General features: G+C 39.3%; 1 pseudogene; it reads right to left on the bottom strand.

The window, feature by feature from the left end:
- Positions 1-15783, bottom strand: part of LOC112447531 (uncharacterized) — a 143323-nt pseudogene extending 127540 nt beyond the window's left edge.
- Positions 15784-16792: the final 1009 nt, after the last annotated feature.

Raw genomic sequence — 16792 nt, 5'->3', positions numbered from 1 at the left:
ATGTTAGTAGACATAGTGGAGTTCATATTAGTGGGCTCTGATTTAGTCTTTCTATTTAAGGGAAAATAGAGGAATTAAATACATGTGACAGAAATAAAACTTATTGCATTCTATGACTTTCTGGTCTTCATTGCTAATAAAAAAAAAAAGCTTTTCTATTTGTAATTTAGTATTCCCTAAATTGGATAACAGAATATGATTGAGGTAGAGTTGTTAAACTCTGGTATTAAATTTTGATACATATATGAAATGTCTAAGTAGTTTTGATGAAGGAAATGCTTTGACATGGTCTGATTTCCCTGATTATTTTTTCAAGTATTGAATATTTACACTTATGTGGGCCCAATACTGTGCCAGATTCTATGGATAAGACAGTGAGCCCCTTTATTTAGATAAGCAAAATACTTAATAACAAAAAGTTTCATGAATAAAAATATAATCAAATTATACATGTAGTACCATGAATAAAAACTAAATGTGCTTTGAGGGCATGTCACAAGAGACCCTAATGTAGTCTGGAAGATCAGAAAAGATCTCCCTGAGGAGGTTATTACCTGATCAAGTTCTGCAAGATGCTTGGGAGCTACACAGTGGGCACTATAGGAAGAGACCCAGATGGGAAGTGTGGCCGTGAAACATGATGACAGTGATGGGAGAAAACTGTGAAACATGAGGATGAAAATATAGGCAGAAAGCAAATAATGGAGGGCATATTACAACAGGCTAGCAGTTTTGTTTTCCAGCCTAAAGACACTATTTGATGAAAGTGTTTTAATTAGGATATAGCATGAGCATAGCTAGCATGAGGCAAAGCTATTGTTTTTCCAGCAGTCATGTATGGATGTGAGAGTTGGACCATATAGAAAGGTGAGAGCCAAAGAATTGATGCTTTTGAACTGTGGTGTTGGAGAAGACTCTTGAGAGTCCCTTGGACTGCAAGGAGATCCAATCAGTCCATCCTAAAGGAGATCAGTCCTGGGTGTTCCTTGGAAGGACTGATGCTTAAGCTAAAACTCCAATACTTTAGCCACCTGATGCGAAGAACTGAATCCTTAGAAAAGATCCTGATGCTGGGAAAGACTGAAGGCGGGAAGAGAAGGGGATGACAGAGGATGAGATGGTTGGATGCCATCAGCAACTCAAAGGACATAAGTTTGAGTAAGCTCTGGAAGCTGGTGATAGACAGAGAGGCCTGACATCTTGCTGTAAATGGGGTCGTGAAGAGTCAGACACGACTGAGCGACTGAACTGAACTGAGCATGAACACCTATTCACCTTTACACCATTCTGGTGCTAACAAGGAGAATGGATGGAAATTGAATCAAAGTAGAAAAATCAAATTTTCAGTTATCATATCAGTCCAGAAGAATGGATTGTAGCTTAACTTTAATGGAAATTGTAAACTGGAGAGACATAGACAAACTTAAGAAATAGTCAAGAAGTAATGTAGACAGAATCTAGTAAAGGATGAATTACATTTTCAGGAGAAACAGGCCTTTGTCTTGTGCAACTAAACAGATGTGTTGCCATTTGCTGAAATAAAAGAAAAGTGACAGCAGAATCCAGTCTTGTAACATAAAAAGTTCAATTTTTATCATATTGCTCAAACTTTAAGTTCCCTTGAGGCATCAGAGAGGAGATGTATTTAAATACATGAATCTGAAACTTAGGAAATAAATGTGAGCTATAGATATAAAAGATATATATAGATATAAATATGAAAGATGATGCTGTGAAAGTACTGCACTCAATATGCCAGCAAATTTGGAAAATTCAGCAGTGGCCACAGAACTGGAAAAGGTCAGCTTTCATTCAAATCCCAAAGAAAGGCAATGCCAAAGAATGCTCAAACTACCACACAATTGCACTCATCTCACACGCTAGTAAAGTAATACTCAAAATTCTCCAAGCCAGGCTTCAGCAATATGTGAACTGTGAACTTCCTGATGTTCAAGCTGGTTTTAGAAAAGGCAGAGGAACCAGAGATCAAATTGCCAACATCCACTGGATCATGGTAAAAGCAAGAGAGTTCCAGAAAAACATCTATTTCTGCTTTATTGACTATGCCAAAGCCTTTGACTGTGTGGATCACAATGAACTGTGGGAAATTCTGAAAGAGATGGGAATACCAGACCACCTGATCTGCCTCTTGAGAAATCTGTATGCAGGTCAGGAAGCAACAGTTAGAACTGGACATGGAACAACAGACTGGTTCCAAATAGGAAAAGGGTTCGTCAAGGCTGTATATTGTCACCCTGTTTATTTAACTTATATGCAGAGTACCTCATGAGAAACGCTGGGCTGGAAGAAACACAAGCTGGAATCAAGATTGCTGGGAGAAATATCAATAACCTCAGATATGCAGATGACACCACCCTTATGGTAGAAAGTGAAGAGGAACTCAAAAGCCTCTTGATGAAAGTGAAAGTGGAGAGTGAAAAAGTTGGCTTAAAGCTCAACATTCAGAAAACGAAGATCAGGGCATCTGGTCCCATCACTTCATGGCAAATAGATGGGGAAACAGTGGAAACAGTGTCAGACTTTATTTTTATGGGCTCCAAAATCACTACAGATGGTGAGTGCAGCCATGAAATTAAAAGACGCTTACTCCTTGGAAGGAAAGTTACGACCAACCTAGATAGCATATTCAAAAGCAGAGACATTACTTTGCCAACAAAGGTTCATCTAGTCAAGGTTATGGTTTTTCCAGTGGTCATGTATGGATATGAGAGTTGGACTGTGAAGAAGGCTGAGTGCCGAAAAATTGATGCTTTTGAACTGTGGTATTGGAGAAGACTCTTGAGAGTCCCTTGGACTGCAAGGAGATCCAACCAGTCCATTCTGAAGGAGATCAGTCCTGGGATTTCTTTGGAAGGGATGATGCTAAAGCTGAAACTCCAGTACTTTGGCCACTTCATGTGAAGAGTTGACTCATTGGAAAAGACTCTAATGCTGGGAGGGATTGGGGGCAAGAGGAGAAGGGGACGACAGAGGATGAGATGGCTGGATGGCATCACTGACTCGATGGACGTGAGTCTCAGTGAACTCCGGGAGTTGGTGATGGACAGGGAGGCCTGGCGTGCTGCGATTCATGGGGTCACAAAGAGTCAGACATGACTGAGTGACTTGATCTGATCTGATCTGATCTGATAGATATAAACCAGGATCATTGGCTCATAGATGGCAAACAACATGATGAACATGAAGAGAAAAAGAGTCTAGGATGGAATACTGAGAAATAATTCCAGTTCAGTTCAATCACTCAGTCGTGTCCAACTCTTTGCGACCGCATGGACTGTAGCATGCCAATCCATCAACAACTCCTGGAGTTTACTCAAACTCAAGTTCATTGAGTCAATGACGCCATCCAACCATCTCATCCTCTGTTGTCCCCTTCTCTCACTTTCAATCTTTCCCAGCATCAGGGTCTTTCCAAATGAGTCAGCTCTTCGCATCAGGTAGACAAAGTATTGGAGTTTCAGCTTCAACATCAGTAAATCAGAACTGATTTACTTTAGGATGGACTGGTTGGATCTCCTTGCAGTCCAAGGGACTCTCAAGAGTCTTCTCCAACACCACAGCTCAAAAGAATCAATTCTTCAGTGCTCAGCTTTCTTTATAGTCCAACTCTCACATCCATACATGACTACAGGAAAAACCATAGCTTTGACTAGACGGACCTTTGTTGGCAAAGTAACGTCTCTGCTTTTGAATATGCTATCTAGGTTGGTCGTAACTTTCCTTCCAAGGAGTAAGTGTCTTTTAATTTCATGGCTGCAGTCACCATCTGCAGTGGTTTTGAAGCCCATAAAAATAGTCAGCCACTGTTTCCACTGTTTCCCCATCTATTTGCCATGAAGTGATGGGACCAGATGCCGTGATCTTCGTTTTCTGAATGTTGAGCTTTAAGCCAACTTTTCCACTCTCCTCTTTCACTTTCATCAAGAGGCTTTTGAGTTCCTCTTTACTTTCTGCCATAAAGGTGGTATCACCTGCATATCTGAGGTTATTGATATTTCTCCCAGCAATCTTGATTCCAGCTTGTTTTTCTTCCAGCCCAGCATTTTTCATGATGTACTCTGCATATAAGTTAAATCAACGGGGTGACAATATATAGCTTTGATGTACTTCTTTCCCTGTTTGAAACCAGTCTGTTTTTCCGTGTCCAGTTCTAACTGTTGCTTCCTGACCTGCATACAGATCTCTCAAGAGGCAGGTCAGGTGGGCTGGTATTCCCATCTCTTTCAAAATTTTCTAGTTTGGAGAGGGAGAGGGTGGGAAGATTTGGGAGAATGGCAATGAAACATGTAAAATATCATGTAGGAAACGAGTTGCCAGTCCAGGTTCGATGCACGATGCTGGATGCTTGGGGCTGGTGCACTGGGACGGCCCAGAGGGATGGTATGGTGAGGGAGGAGGGAGGAGGGTTTGGGATGGGGAACACATGTATACCTGTGGCGGATTCATTTTGATATTTGGCAAAACTAATACAATTATGTAAAGTTTAAAAATAAAATAAAATTAGAAAAAAAAATTTTCTAGTTTGCTATGAAGATTCCATATATTATTGCTGTGTCTCCTAAAGAACTTTTGGGATGGAGCAAAACTGTAAAACTAGAAGACAGGTGAATTTAAGGCAATAATGTGTGCATTATGAATAAAATGAAAAATTAGGGATAACTGGACATGGAACAACAGACTGGTTCCATATAGGAAAAGGAGTTCATCAAGGCTGTATATTGTCACCCTGTTTATTTAACTTATATGCAGAGTACATCATGAGAAACGCTGGACTGGAAGAAACACAAGCTGGAATCAAGATTGCCGGGAGAAATATCAATAACCTCAGATATGCAGATGACACCACGCTTATGGCAGAAAGTGAAGAGGAACTCAAAAGCCTCTTGATGAAAGTGAAAGTGGAGAGTGAAAAAGTTGGCTTACAGCTCAACATTCAGAAAACGAAGATCATGGCATCCGGTCCCATCACTTCATGGGAAATAGATGGGGAAACAGTGGAAACAGTGTCAGACTTTATTTTTCTGGGCTCCAAAATCACTACAGATGGTGACTGCAGCCATGAAATTAAAAGACGCTTACTCCTTGGAAGGAAAGTTATGACTGACCTAGATAGCATATTGAAAAGCAGAGACATTACTTTGCCAACAAAGGTCCGTCTAGTCAAAGCTATGGTTTTTCCTGTGGTCATGTATGGATGTGAGAGTTGGACTGTGAAGAAGGCTGAGCGCCGAAGAATTGATGCTTTTGAACTGTGGTGTTGGAGAAGACTCTTGAGAGTCCCTTGGACTGCAAGGAGATCCAACCAGTCCATTCTGAAGGAGATCAGCCCTGGGATTTCTTTGGAAGGAATGATGCTAAAGCTGAAACTCCAGTACTTTGGCCACCTCATGCGAAGAGTTGACTCATTGCAAAAGACTCTAATGCTGGGAGGGATTGGGGGCAAGAGGAGAAAGGGGATGATAGAGGATGAGATGTCTTGATGGCATCACTGACTTGATGGACTTGAGTCTGAGTGAACACCGGGAGTTGGTGATGGACAGGGAGGCCTGGCGTGCTGTGATTCATGGGGTCGCAAAGAGTCGGACACGACTGAGCAACTGATCTAATCTGATCTGATTCAACTCAATGAGCGTGCTTATTATATAAGAAGAAAGACCCAAAACTAGTGGAAATTAAGTTTACTCTCTTGCCATGAATTTGAAAATTATACTTATTGAAGCCATAAATTTTGAAAATTCTGTATTTAATGGTTTTTTAGTGTCTTAGAGATAAATATTATAGCATATTCAAACATAGATAGCAAAGATGTTGCTTGAGCTTAAAGAGACCATCAAAATCAGGGCATTCCATGCATGTTCTGTGTCAGTTGAAAATATATGTGTTTGCATCTTTCTTATTCTTTGCTTAATCTTCTATGATCTTAGCATTAATTGCTCCTCAAAATTTCTGGCAGAAGTGAACTCATTTGAGTTCATGCAAAGTCATTAAGCAACCTACATATTATCTTGGGAATAACCACATTTGAGTCCATGGATATCAATCTTCAAAACAGACCAGAGGCTTTCTAATATACTAGACAATAGTGTAACCAGTAAACCATAACTATTTCTGTAGAAATTACTTTAACAGCATCTTGGGAATTTTGTCTCTTTACTGATTTCTATGTTTCTGCACTTTTTCCAGCTTATTGAGATATAATTGACAACATTTTATTGGTTTTAGGTGTAGAACATGATAATTTGATACCTGTATATATTGCAATTTGGTTACAACCAAAATTAGTTAACATTCACTACCTCACCAAGTTATTAATACAATTTTTATGATACCTTTTAGTATGTATCTTCTTAGCAATTGTTAACTACAGTCACCATGTGTAGTGGGAAATTCCTAATAATGTACTTTCACAGCCTTGGAAATTTCACAGAAATAACACCAGGAAAAACAGCATATATTAAGAAAGTATGTTAATTATTATCTTTCAAGTTTTTCTTAAAAACAATCACCCTGTTACAAAGCCCAAGGCCAGACCCAGAAGGGAATATGACTGAGATCATGAAAGCACGGACCTTGGAATACCGGGTGGGCGCCAGGCATGAATGCTGCCTACGCACTTGCTAATTGTTCCTGAGCCCAGAAGGGAAGGGCCTGCGGTAAACACAAGGAGATCTGGACCACGTCAGTGTCCTCCATGACATTTAGGAGTATGTGATTAACACAGCATGTGTCTTGAGAAAGACAAGATCGGAGAAAGTCTTGTAGTCTTTGAAAGTCTTGAAAGTAGCCTTGAAAGTCTTCCTAGCAATTAGGAATTAAAGGTGGACTCAGAGTGGACTCTGCACCTCAGTCCAATAGAGGCTGCAGGTGCCCTGACCATTGCACTGCATTTTGTGTCCTGTCATCATTTTCATCACTCCCTCCCAGACCATTAGGGCAACAATCATGCTTTATATTACATCCCCAAACCCAGAACTTACATATCCTATAACTAAGCTTTGAACGTCTGACCTTTTGCATTTAATCTCTTGATTTACCTCGCTATTTTGGAAGAACACCTCATGTTTTTCTGAAGAAAGAATATATAGTGTGTGTATATATATATATTTTTTTTTTTTTAATTATTACATGTCTGAAAACGTGTTTGTTCTATCCTTGCACTTGACTGACAGGTTACTAAAGCATTCAGTCACATGGAAATCACTTTTCTCGTAAACCATGAAGGCACTGCCCCATTGTCTTTGAGTTTCCCATATTGCTGTTGATATAAATAGTGATTTCTCTTTTCTTTCCTCTGTGATTTTTTTTTTTTACCCGTATGGAACATTTAAGAACCTTTTCATCACCAATATTTTGAAATTTTCCTATTAATGAGTCTTGGTGTAAGTGTTCCTTTGTCCATCATGCTGAACAGTCACTTGGCTCCTGCAATATGGAACAATATGCCCTTAATTCTGGTTAATAGTTTTTTATCTTTGTTAATTTTACTCCCTCTCAACTTTGTTTCCTTGAAATTCCTGAAAATTTTGCAGATATTGGAATTTCTGAACCAATTCTCCATCTTTTTTTCCCCACTATTTCTTTCTCTTTTATTCTATTTTCTGGGAGATTTCCATAATTTTATATTCCAAACTTTATAATGATTTTATATGTTATCTATTCTTTTACTTTTCAAGGTAAAAGAATCTTTTACTTTCAATTCAGGTCAGTCGCTCAGTCGTGTCCAACTCTTTGTGACCCCATGGACTGCAGCATGCCAGGCCTCCCTGTCCACCACCAACTCATGTCCATTGAGTCAGTGATGCCATCCAGCCATCTCATCCTCTGTTGTCCCCTTATCCTCCTGCCCTCAATCTTTCCCAATATCAGGGTCTTTTCAAATGAGTCAGCTCTTTGCATCAGGTGGACAAAGTATTGGAGTTTCAGCTTCAACACCAGTCCTTCCAATGAACACCCAGAACTGATTTCCTTTAGGATAGAATGGTTGGATCTCCTTGCAGTCCAAGGGACTCTCAAGAGTCTTCTACAACACTACAGTTCAAAAGCATCAATTCTTCGGCACTCAGCTTTCTTCACAGTCCAATCCTCACATCCATACATGACTACTGGAAAAACCATAGCCTTGACTAGACAGACCTTTGTTGACAAAGTAATGTCTCTGCTTTTTAATATGCTGTCTAGGTTCATCATAACTTTCCTTCCAAGGAGGGTCATTTAATTTCATGGCTTCAGTCACCATCTGCGGTGATTTTGGAGTCCCCAAAAATAGTCAGCCACTGTTTCCACTGTTTCTTTCTTTTACTTTCACTTTTCTTTTTTCTTTTACTTACACTGTTTTCTATATGGCTAAATTTTTTTTTGTTGTTTTCTTCTACATTTATATTGACTATTCTTCCAGGATATTCTTCCATTTCTCTCTGCATGTATCTTTCATTGTATAAGCATTTCAATTTTTTGGTGATCCTTGGTTATTCATTAACAGCTAAGCATGAGGTTAAGTGTGAGCCCTCAGTGTCTTAGGCATGGGCTTCAAAGTAGGATGACTGAAGGAGTCAGTTCCCTGTTATATTAGGGCACCACCTGCTCTCAGTCACCCTTTCTCTTTTAACAGTCCATTTCCTCAGAGATAAAACTTATATTCTCCTGCCCAGGAGCTATGAACCTGGCTGCTATAATAGCATTGGGAACAGTCAAAGAAGGCAAATGTCTTTCTCCTTGCTTTGTATGTGGAGTTAATTCCCATATTCCTATGGCACCCATGCCCTCCACTGTACTTGATGTTCAGGAGTCAGAGTCCCTCTGATTCAGCCTCTCTAGTGATGAGTCTTCATTTCTTCTTTGGGGGTAGAGAAGAGGAGGTATCTGACTATGATGGTTGTGGAGAAAATTGGTGAGTCTTCTCATACAGACTTTCTGCTGACTCTTCTGTCTGTAAGACACCCTTTACAGTTGATCTCATTGATAACTTGGTTCTCCCAGTTTATGAGCCTATTGGGTATTCTGATATACAAACTATCTTCGGCCATCTTAATTTTGTCAGTTTGGTTGCCATTTTTATCTTCTTTCCAGTGTCCACACATTATTGATATTGCTCCTCACCAGATCCACATTCTCTATTTTTTTTTAATAAACAGCAGTTAATTTGATCCAGACATTGTTATACGTTCTTTGCAAGTACTGAATTATACTGTACCTGGAACAATCCTATGGGATAGGCATTATACAGATGAAGAAACGGTTACGAAAAGGTTAAGTACATTGCACAATTTACAATGCTGGTAAATGCAAACCCTGAATTAGAACCCTGGCTCTTGGATCCAGGTTTTTTACCCCTTCTCTAACAGACTATTAGTGGGCATGATTTAGCCATGCTGAAAGTGCTAATAGGAACACTTTCCCCACATTTATAAACACCAAAAAAAGAGAAGACTCCTTTTTATTAGTTACTTTAACCTTAAGAGTTTTTACCCATTTATTCCCTTATTTTCCATTTCTATCATGTTAATCAGAAATCTTAATAGTTCTTAAAATAAGAATATTTTAAAGGTAGGCTACATTCATATTTAAAATCTGGTGGTACTGTGTTTAATTATCATCCAACACATCAAATAACATCAAAACTAGTGAGAAATGCTTGACTTCAATCTAATTCATCTGTTTCTGATCTAGAAATTTCTTTGATCTTAAACTCAACATTAACCCAAAGTACTAGCAGCCTATTAAACAAGATAGTACATCACCAACATACATACAATAAAAAAGGGATATTAAACTATAAATAAATTCTGTACTGACCAGATCTATATTTATAGGTGCTAAAATAATAAGAGGTGACAAGAATAGTAAAGCTACTGAAAACAGGTCAAAAGTAGAAATTTGGAATGTTCTAGTCTCAAGGGCAAAGTAGTGGTGGTTGAGGGAGCAGACCTGATGGGGGAAAAGTCCACTGAAACCTGGAGAAAGGCAGAGTGTTGCTGGGCAGCTTCTCCTTTCCCCTATCAGTACTTCAGGACAACCTAGGGAATGGGAGAAAACACTTGCAAATGATGTGACAGACAAGGGCTTAAACTCCAAAATATACAAACAACTCATACAACTCAACAACAACAAAAACACAATTGAAAAATTGGCAGGAGAAATAGAAGTCAGAAGGTACATAAAAAGATGCTCATCATCAATAACTATTAGAGATAAGCAAATGAAAGCTACAATAAGGTACCACCACACATAAACCAGAATGGCCATGATTAAAATTCTACCAATAGCAAATGCTGTAAAGAGTGTAGAAAAAAGAGAAGCCTCCTACACTTTTGTTGGGAATATAAATTGGTACAGCCACTGTGGAAAACAGTATGGAGCTTCCTCAGAAAACTAAAAACAGAACTATGATATGATCCAGCAACCCCCTTCCTGGGCATACACCCAAGACAAAACTAATTCAAAAGATACATGCACCCTTATGTTCATAGCAGCACTATGCACAATAGCCAAGACAAAGAAACAACCTAAATGTCCATCAACAGATGAATGGATAAAAGAAGATGTGTTATGTACACACACACACACACACACACACACACACACAATGGAATATTACTAGGTCATAAAAAAGAACAAAATGATGTCATTTGCAGCAACATGGATGCAACTAGGGATTATACTACTAAGTGAATTAAGTCAGAAAGATAAATACAATATGATATCACCTATATGTGGAATGTAAAATATGGCACAAATAGAAACAGACTCACAGACTTGGTTTGCCAAGGGGGAGAGGGAGAAGCATAAATTGCAAATGTAGGGTTAGAAGATGCAAACTATTACACTCAGAATAGATAAACAACAAGGTCCAATGTATAGCAGACGGAACTATAGCCTACTCCTGGGATAAATCATAATGGAAAGGGTGATTAAAAAATAATAGATATTATGATCCAGCAATCCCACTGCTGGGCATACACACTGAGGAAACCAGAAGGGAAAGAGACACGTGTACCCCAATGTTCATCACAGTATTGTTTATAATAGCCAGGACATGGAAGCAACCTAGATGCCCATCAGCAGATGAATGGATAAGAAAGCTATGGTACGTATACACAATGGAGTATTACTCAGCCATTAAAAAGAATACATTTGAATCAGTTCTAATGAGGTGGATGAAACTGGAGCCCATTATACAGAGTGAAGTAAGCCAGAAAGAAAAACACCAATACGGTATACTAACGCATATATATGGAATTTAGAAAGATGGTAACAATAACCCGGTGTACGAGACAGCAAAAGAGACACCGATGTATAGATCAGTCTTATGGAGTCTGTGGGAGAGGGAGAGGGTGGGGAGATTTGGGAGAATAGCATTGAAACATGTATAATATCATGTATGAAATGAATCGCCAGTCCAAGTTCAATGCACGGTATTGGATGCTTGGGGCTGGTGCACTGGGATGACCCAGAAGGAGGGTATGGGGAGGGAGGAGGGAGGAGGATTCAGGATGGGGAACGCGGGTATACCTGTGGTGGATTCATTTCGATATTTGGCAAAACTAATACAATATTGTAAAGTTTAAAAATAAAATAAAATTTAAAAAAAAAGAAAAAAAAATAATAGATATATGTGTGTATATAACTGAGTCACTATGTTGTACAGCAAAAATTAAATCCCTGTAAATAAATCAACTATACTTCAGTTTTAAAAACTAGAGGAAAAAAGAACTTCGGGGCTCTGCCTTTCCACATGGAGGCTGGGCAGTTCCTCCTCTTAGAGCCCTCCTGAGACAGAGACTCTGATGGAACACAGCTTCCTCCCCAGGATCTTCTGAAAAAGGAATACAGAGGATGTTGCTGTTTTCATAACATACTTGACATTTATGAGTATCAGACCAGAATATATTTGAAAAGCACACAATATGGCTTTGAAGAAAAATCTTGCTGATAATTTTAGCATAAATTATGTAATCCACTGACTTATTCCACATCAAAATCTAAAGATACTTGTATTGTGTCATCACACAAACAGATGCAACTTAAAACATTCCAAAAACAGTCATTTGGAATTTTGTCTGGACCTGCATTAAAGTAATTGAGAGAATGGAAAGGTTCACAATCTTGAGACTTCTCATTCAGGAACTTGAAAACTAAAAGATATGAATTGGCATGACTGGGTTTCTGTTCTTTCTGAAAAATTGTTTCTTCAACCAAAGCCTAACAGATCACAGGAATGGCTTGGAACAATCTGGGAGGAAATAAATTTGGACAGATAGTGAAGAAATAATAGAAATGGTTGTATTAAAGGGAGATGATCCTTTTCTATCCAGCAAATAGAGAATCAAAATCATTTAGATCAGTAAACAGCCATAAACCTCAATTTCTTAAAACTATTTTCAGATTTCTGCCTGAAAAAAGGATTGAGTATTATTTCTAAGGAGCAGATTTCAGATGTCTTGATATAAGTTAAAAGAAAATGATGTTAATAAAAATTGGCATTTATAAAAATATGGAAGCTTTGTTTATGAGAAACTTTTCAGTAATGCCCATAGCTTAGATTACCATGATACTTTTTGAAGATAATACAAACTTCCACTAGAAACGAAACAATATTTTGCAATATTTGCATCAACTTCTTAGAGTTATAATGTTATAGGTGGAATTTAAATTAAGTTCATAATATTCCCTAATCCATTTCCCTTTTCTTTTACTATGCCTTTCCCTCCTGTCCTCCCAAGAATTAACCATTAATATAATTCAGTATTTATTTCTTCTATGCATATATATATATTTTTTGTTGTTGTTGTCAAATAATCCTTTATTTTTCTTTTCCCTTTGCTGTTGTAAAGTTGCAGTTCCTTTCCTAGCTGGGCACTCTACCATATCACTGTTGATACCATCTACGATGTCCTAAGGGTGGCAGCCGTCAACATTGCAGCCCACAGACTGGGCAGTCCTCGGGATTTCTTTAATGGTTCTAGAGAGTTCTCTAGCTAGAGATTGATGCCGCATCTGCCAGGCAATGTTGACAGTCTCATCAAAAGTGATATTTTCACTGTGCTTAATGTTTTTCTGCCTCTTTCTGACTCTTCATGGTTCCTTGAGGGCTTTCATAACCAGGGTAGAAGCAGAAGGTACCACCTCAATCTGAGCCTGTCTGTTCTGAATGGTCAGTTTCATTGTCATTCTTGTACCCATCCAATCACCAGTTGCCTTGGCAGTGTCATCACCAACAGTTTATGGAGACAGACCCAGGGGGCCGATCTTGGGGGCCAGAGAAGACCTGGCACCAACTTCCCCACTGGTGCACCTCAGGTACACTAATTTGATCTCGCTGGGGTCGAATTTAGGCGGGATGGTGGAGGCAGCTGGTGTCAGATGAACCTGGATTCGGGATGACCTACGAAAGCTGCACCTTTGCCTCCTCCCAGCTGAAAGCCAATAGAAGCCTTCTATATGTATTTTCGGAGCAGGCAATGGCACCCCACTCCAGCACTCTTGCCTGGAAAATCCCATGGATGGAGGAGCCTGGTGGGCTGCAGTCCATGGGGTCCCACAGAGTCGGATACGACTGAGCGACTTCACTTTCACTTTTCACTTTCCTGCATTGGAGAAGGAAATGGCAACCCACTCCAGTGTTCTTGCCTGGAGAATCTCAGGGAGAGGGGAGCCTGGTGGGCTGCCGTCTATGGGGTCGCACAGAGTCGGACATGACTGAAGGGACTTAGCCGCAGCAGCATACATATTTCATAACTACATTTCTGTTGAATGCTTTTGTACTTTATGGAAAATATATCACATATATTCCTCCACGTTTTTATTCAATGTGTTTAAATTGCTCTAGTTTAATTATTTTCATTATTATCCAGTTCCATTTTTTGACTATAGCAAAATCTATTGAGGCATGCTCAGATTGATAGATATTTCTATTATCTCAATATATTCATTGCTATAAACATTGCAGGTCAGAAAGCAACAGTTAGAACTGGGCATGGAACAACAGACTGGTTCCAAATAGGAAAAGGAGTTCGTCAAGACTGTATATTGTCACCCTGCTTATATGCAGAGTACATTATGAGAAATGCTGGGCTGGAGGAAGCACAAGCTGGAATCAAGATTGCTGGGAGAAATATCAATAACCTCAGATATGCAGATGACACCACCCTTGTTGCAGAAATTGAAGAACTAAAGAGTCTCTTGATGAAAGTGAAAGAGGAGAGTGGAAAAGTTGGCTTAAAACTCAACATTCAGAAAACAAAGATCATGGCATCTGGTCCCATCACTTCATGGGAAATAGATGGGGAAACAGTGGAAACAGTGTCAGACTTTATTTTTTTGGGCTCCAAAATCACTACAGATGGTGACTGCAGCCATGAAATTAAAAGACGCTTACTCTTGGAAAGAAAGTTATGACCAACCTAGATAGCATATTCAAAAGCAGAGACATTATTTTGCCAACAAAGGTCTGTCTAGTCAAGGCTATAGTTTTTTCAGTGGTCATGTATGGATGTGAAATTTGGACTGTGAATAAAGTTGAGTGCTGAAGAATTGATGTTTTTGAACTGTGGTGTTGGAGAAGACTCTTGAGAGGCCCTTGGACTACAAGGAGATACAATCAGTCCATTCCAAAGGAGATCAGTCCTGGGTATTCTTTGGAAGGACTGATGCTGAAACTGAAACTCCAATACTTTGGCCACCTCATGCGAAGAGTTGACTCATTGGAAAAGACACTGATGCTGGGAGGGATGAGGGGCAGGAGGAGAAGGGGACGACAGAGGATGAGATGGCTGGATGGCATCACTGACTTGGTGGATGTAAGTTTAGGTGAACTCCAGGAGTTAGTAATGGACAGGGAAGCCTGGCGTGCTGCAATTCATGGGGTTGCAAAGAGTCGGACATGACTGAGCGACTGAACTGAACTGATAAACATTGTAATGAGCATTTTTAAATATGCTTTTTTGTATACATGGATGTGCAATTTTCTAGGATAGGGTTTCTCAACCTTGACATCTGGTGCAGGATAATTCTGTTGCTGAAGTCAGAAATGAGGAACTGCCCTGTGCATTGTAGGGTATTTAGTAGTATCCCTGGTCTTTACCCACTACAAGTCAATGGTAATCCCTATTTTATGATCAACAAAAATGTCTCCAGATGTTGTCAAATGTCCCCTGGGAGATAAAATCATCCCTGGATTAAAATAAATACAAAAAGCACTACTCTAAAGTGTACACATTTAAATGTAACTGCTGTTTTACAGACTGCACTTATCTTCAGCTTCACAAAATATTGCTGAATTTCCCTACAAAATAATTGTACCAATTTGCTTTGCAGTCAGTAGATGATCCACTCCTAGATTTATTATGAACTATTTCTAACATAAAAATAATGCAGGTAGAAGAGGTAAAGTTGCTCAGTCATGTCCAACTCTTTGTGATCTCATGGACTGTAGCCCACCAGGCTCCTCCATCCATAGGATTTTCCAGGCAAGAGTACTGGAGTGGGTTGCCATTTCCTTCTCCAGAGGATCTTCCTGACCCAGGGATTGAACTAGGGTCTCCCACATTGTAGGCAGACTCTTTACCATTTGAGTCACCAGGGAATCCCCCATCTGCCAATAGAAGATGTCAATAGCAGTTAACACATGTATTCTGAACTTGGTTTAACAAACAGAACGTCAACATACGTTAGAGACCAATGTGTCCCTATTCTGAAGCCACCCTTCTTTTCCTCGCTTCTATTTCGGAAAAAGTAACCATTATCTTGATTTGCTTATTCATCATTCCTTTTATTCTCATACCACATATAAGCACATGCCTAAATTTTATGTTCTTTTGGATGCTTTCATATACTTTTCAGTTTTATATGTATGAAATCATATTTCTATAACTTGGTTGTTTTGTTTTTGTTCAACCTCATGATTATTGTTCATCATTATAATTTTAGTTCTAGCAGTGCTCGTGCAGATAATTGTAATCCATTCACAGGTAAAACATACAATTACAAATCTTTTGTTTTATGGTTTCCAGAATACTAATAAAATAAAAATTCAACCTGATTTATCATTTAAATATAAACATAAAATTTATAAGCCAAGGCTCCAAATAAGAATAAAATAGACCTAAGAGAACCAAATGGTCTTAAGTAATCCCTTGGTCGAATCCTGACATTTTACAAGTCATTGAAACTCAAATGAAATGACTAGCTATGGTTTATCAGTTCAGTTAAGTTCAGTTCAGTTGCTCAGTCATGTCCGAGTCTTCACAATCCCATGAATCGCAGCACGCCAGGCCTCCCTGTCCATCACCAACTCCCGGAGTTCACTGAGACTCACGTCCATCGAGTCAGTGATGCCATCAAGACATCTCATCCTCTGTCGTCCCCTTCTCCTCCCGCCTTCAATATTTCCCAGCATCAGGGTCTTTTCCAATGAGTCAACTCTTCGCATGAGGTGGCCAAAGTACTGGAGTTTCAGCTTTAGCATCATTCCCTCCAAAGAAATCCCAGGGCTGATTTCCTTCAGAATGGACTGGTTGGATCTCCTTGCAGTTCAAGGGACTCTCAAGAGTCTTCTCCAACACCACAGTTCAAAAGCATCAATTCTTCGGCACTCAGCCTTCTTCACAGTCCAACTCTCGCATCCATACATGACCACAGGAAAAACCATAGCCTTGACTAGACGGACCTTTGTTGGCAAAGTAACGTCTCTGCTTTTGAATATGCTATCTAGGTTGGTCATAACTTTCCTTCCAAGGAGTAAGCGTCTTTTAATTTCATGGCTGCAGTCACAATC

The sequence above is a fragment of the Bos taurus genome, chromosome 7 (assembly GCF_002263795.3).
Source record: "Bos taurus isolate L1 Dominette 01449 registration number 42190680 breed Hereford chromosome 7, ARS-UCD2.0, whole genome shotgun sequence".
NCBI lineage: Eukaryota > Metazoa > Chordata > Mammalia > Artiodactyla > Bovidae > Bos > Bos taurus.
This window is presented reverse-complemented; position numbering and strand designations above follow the sequence as displayed.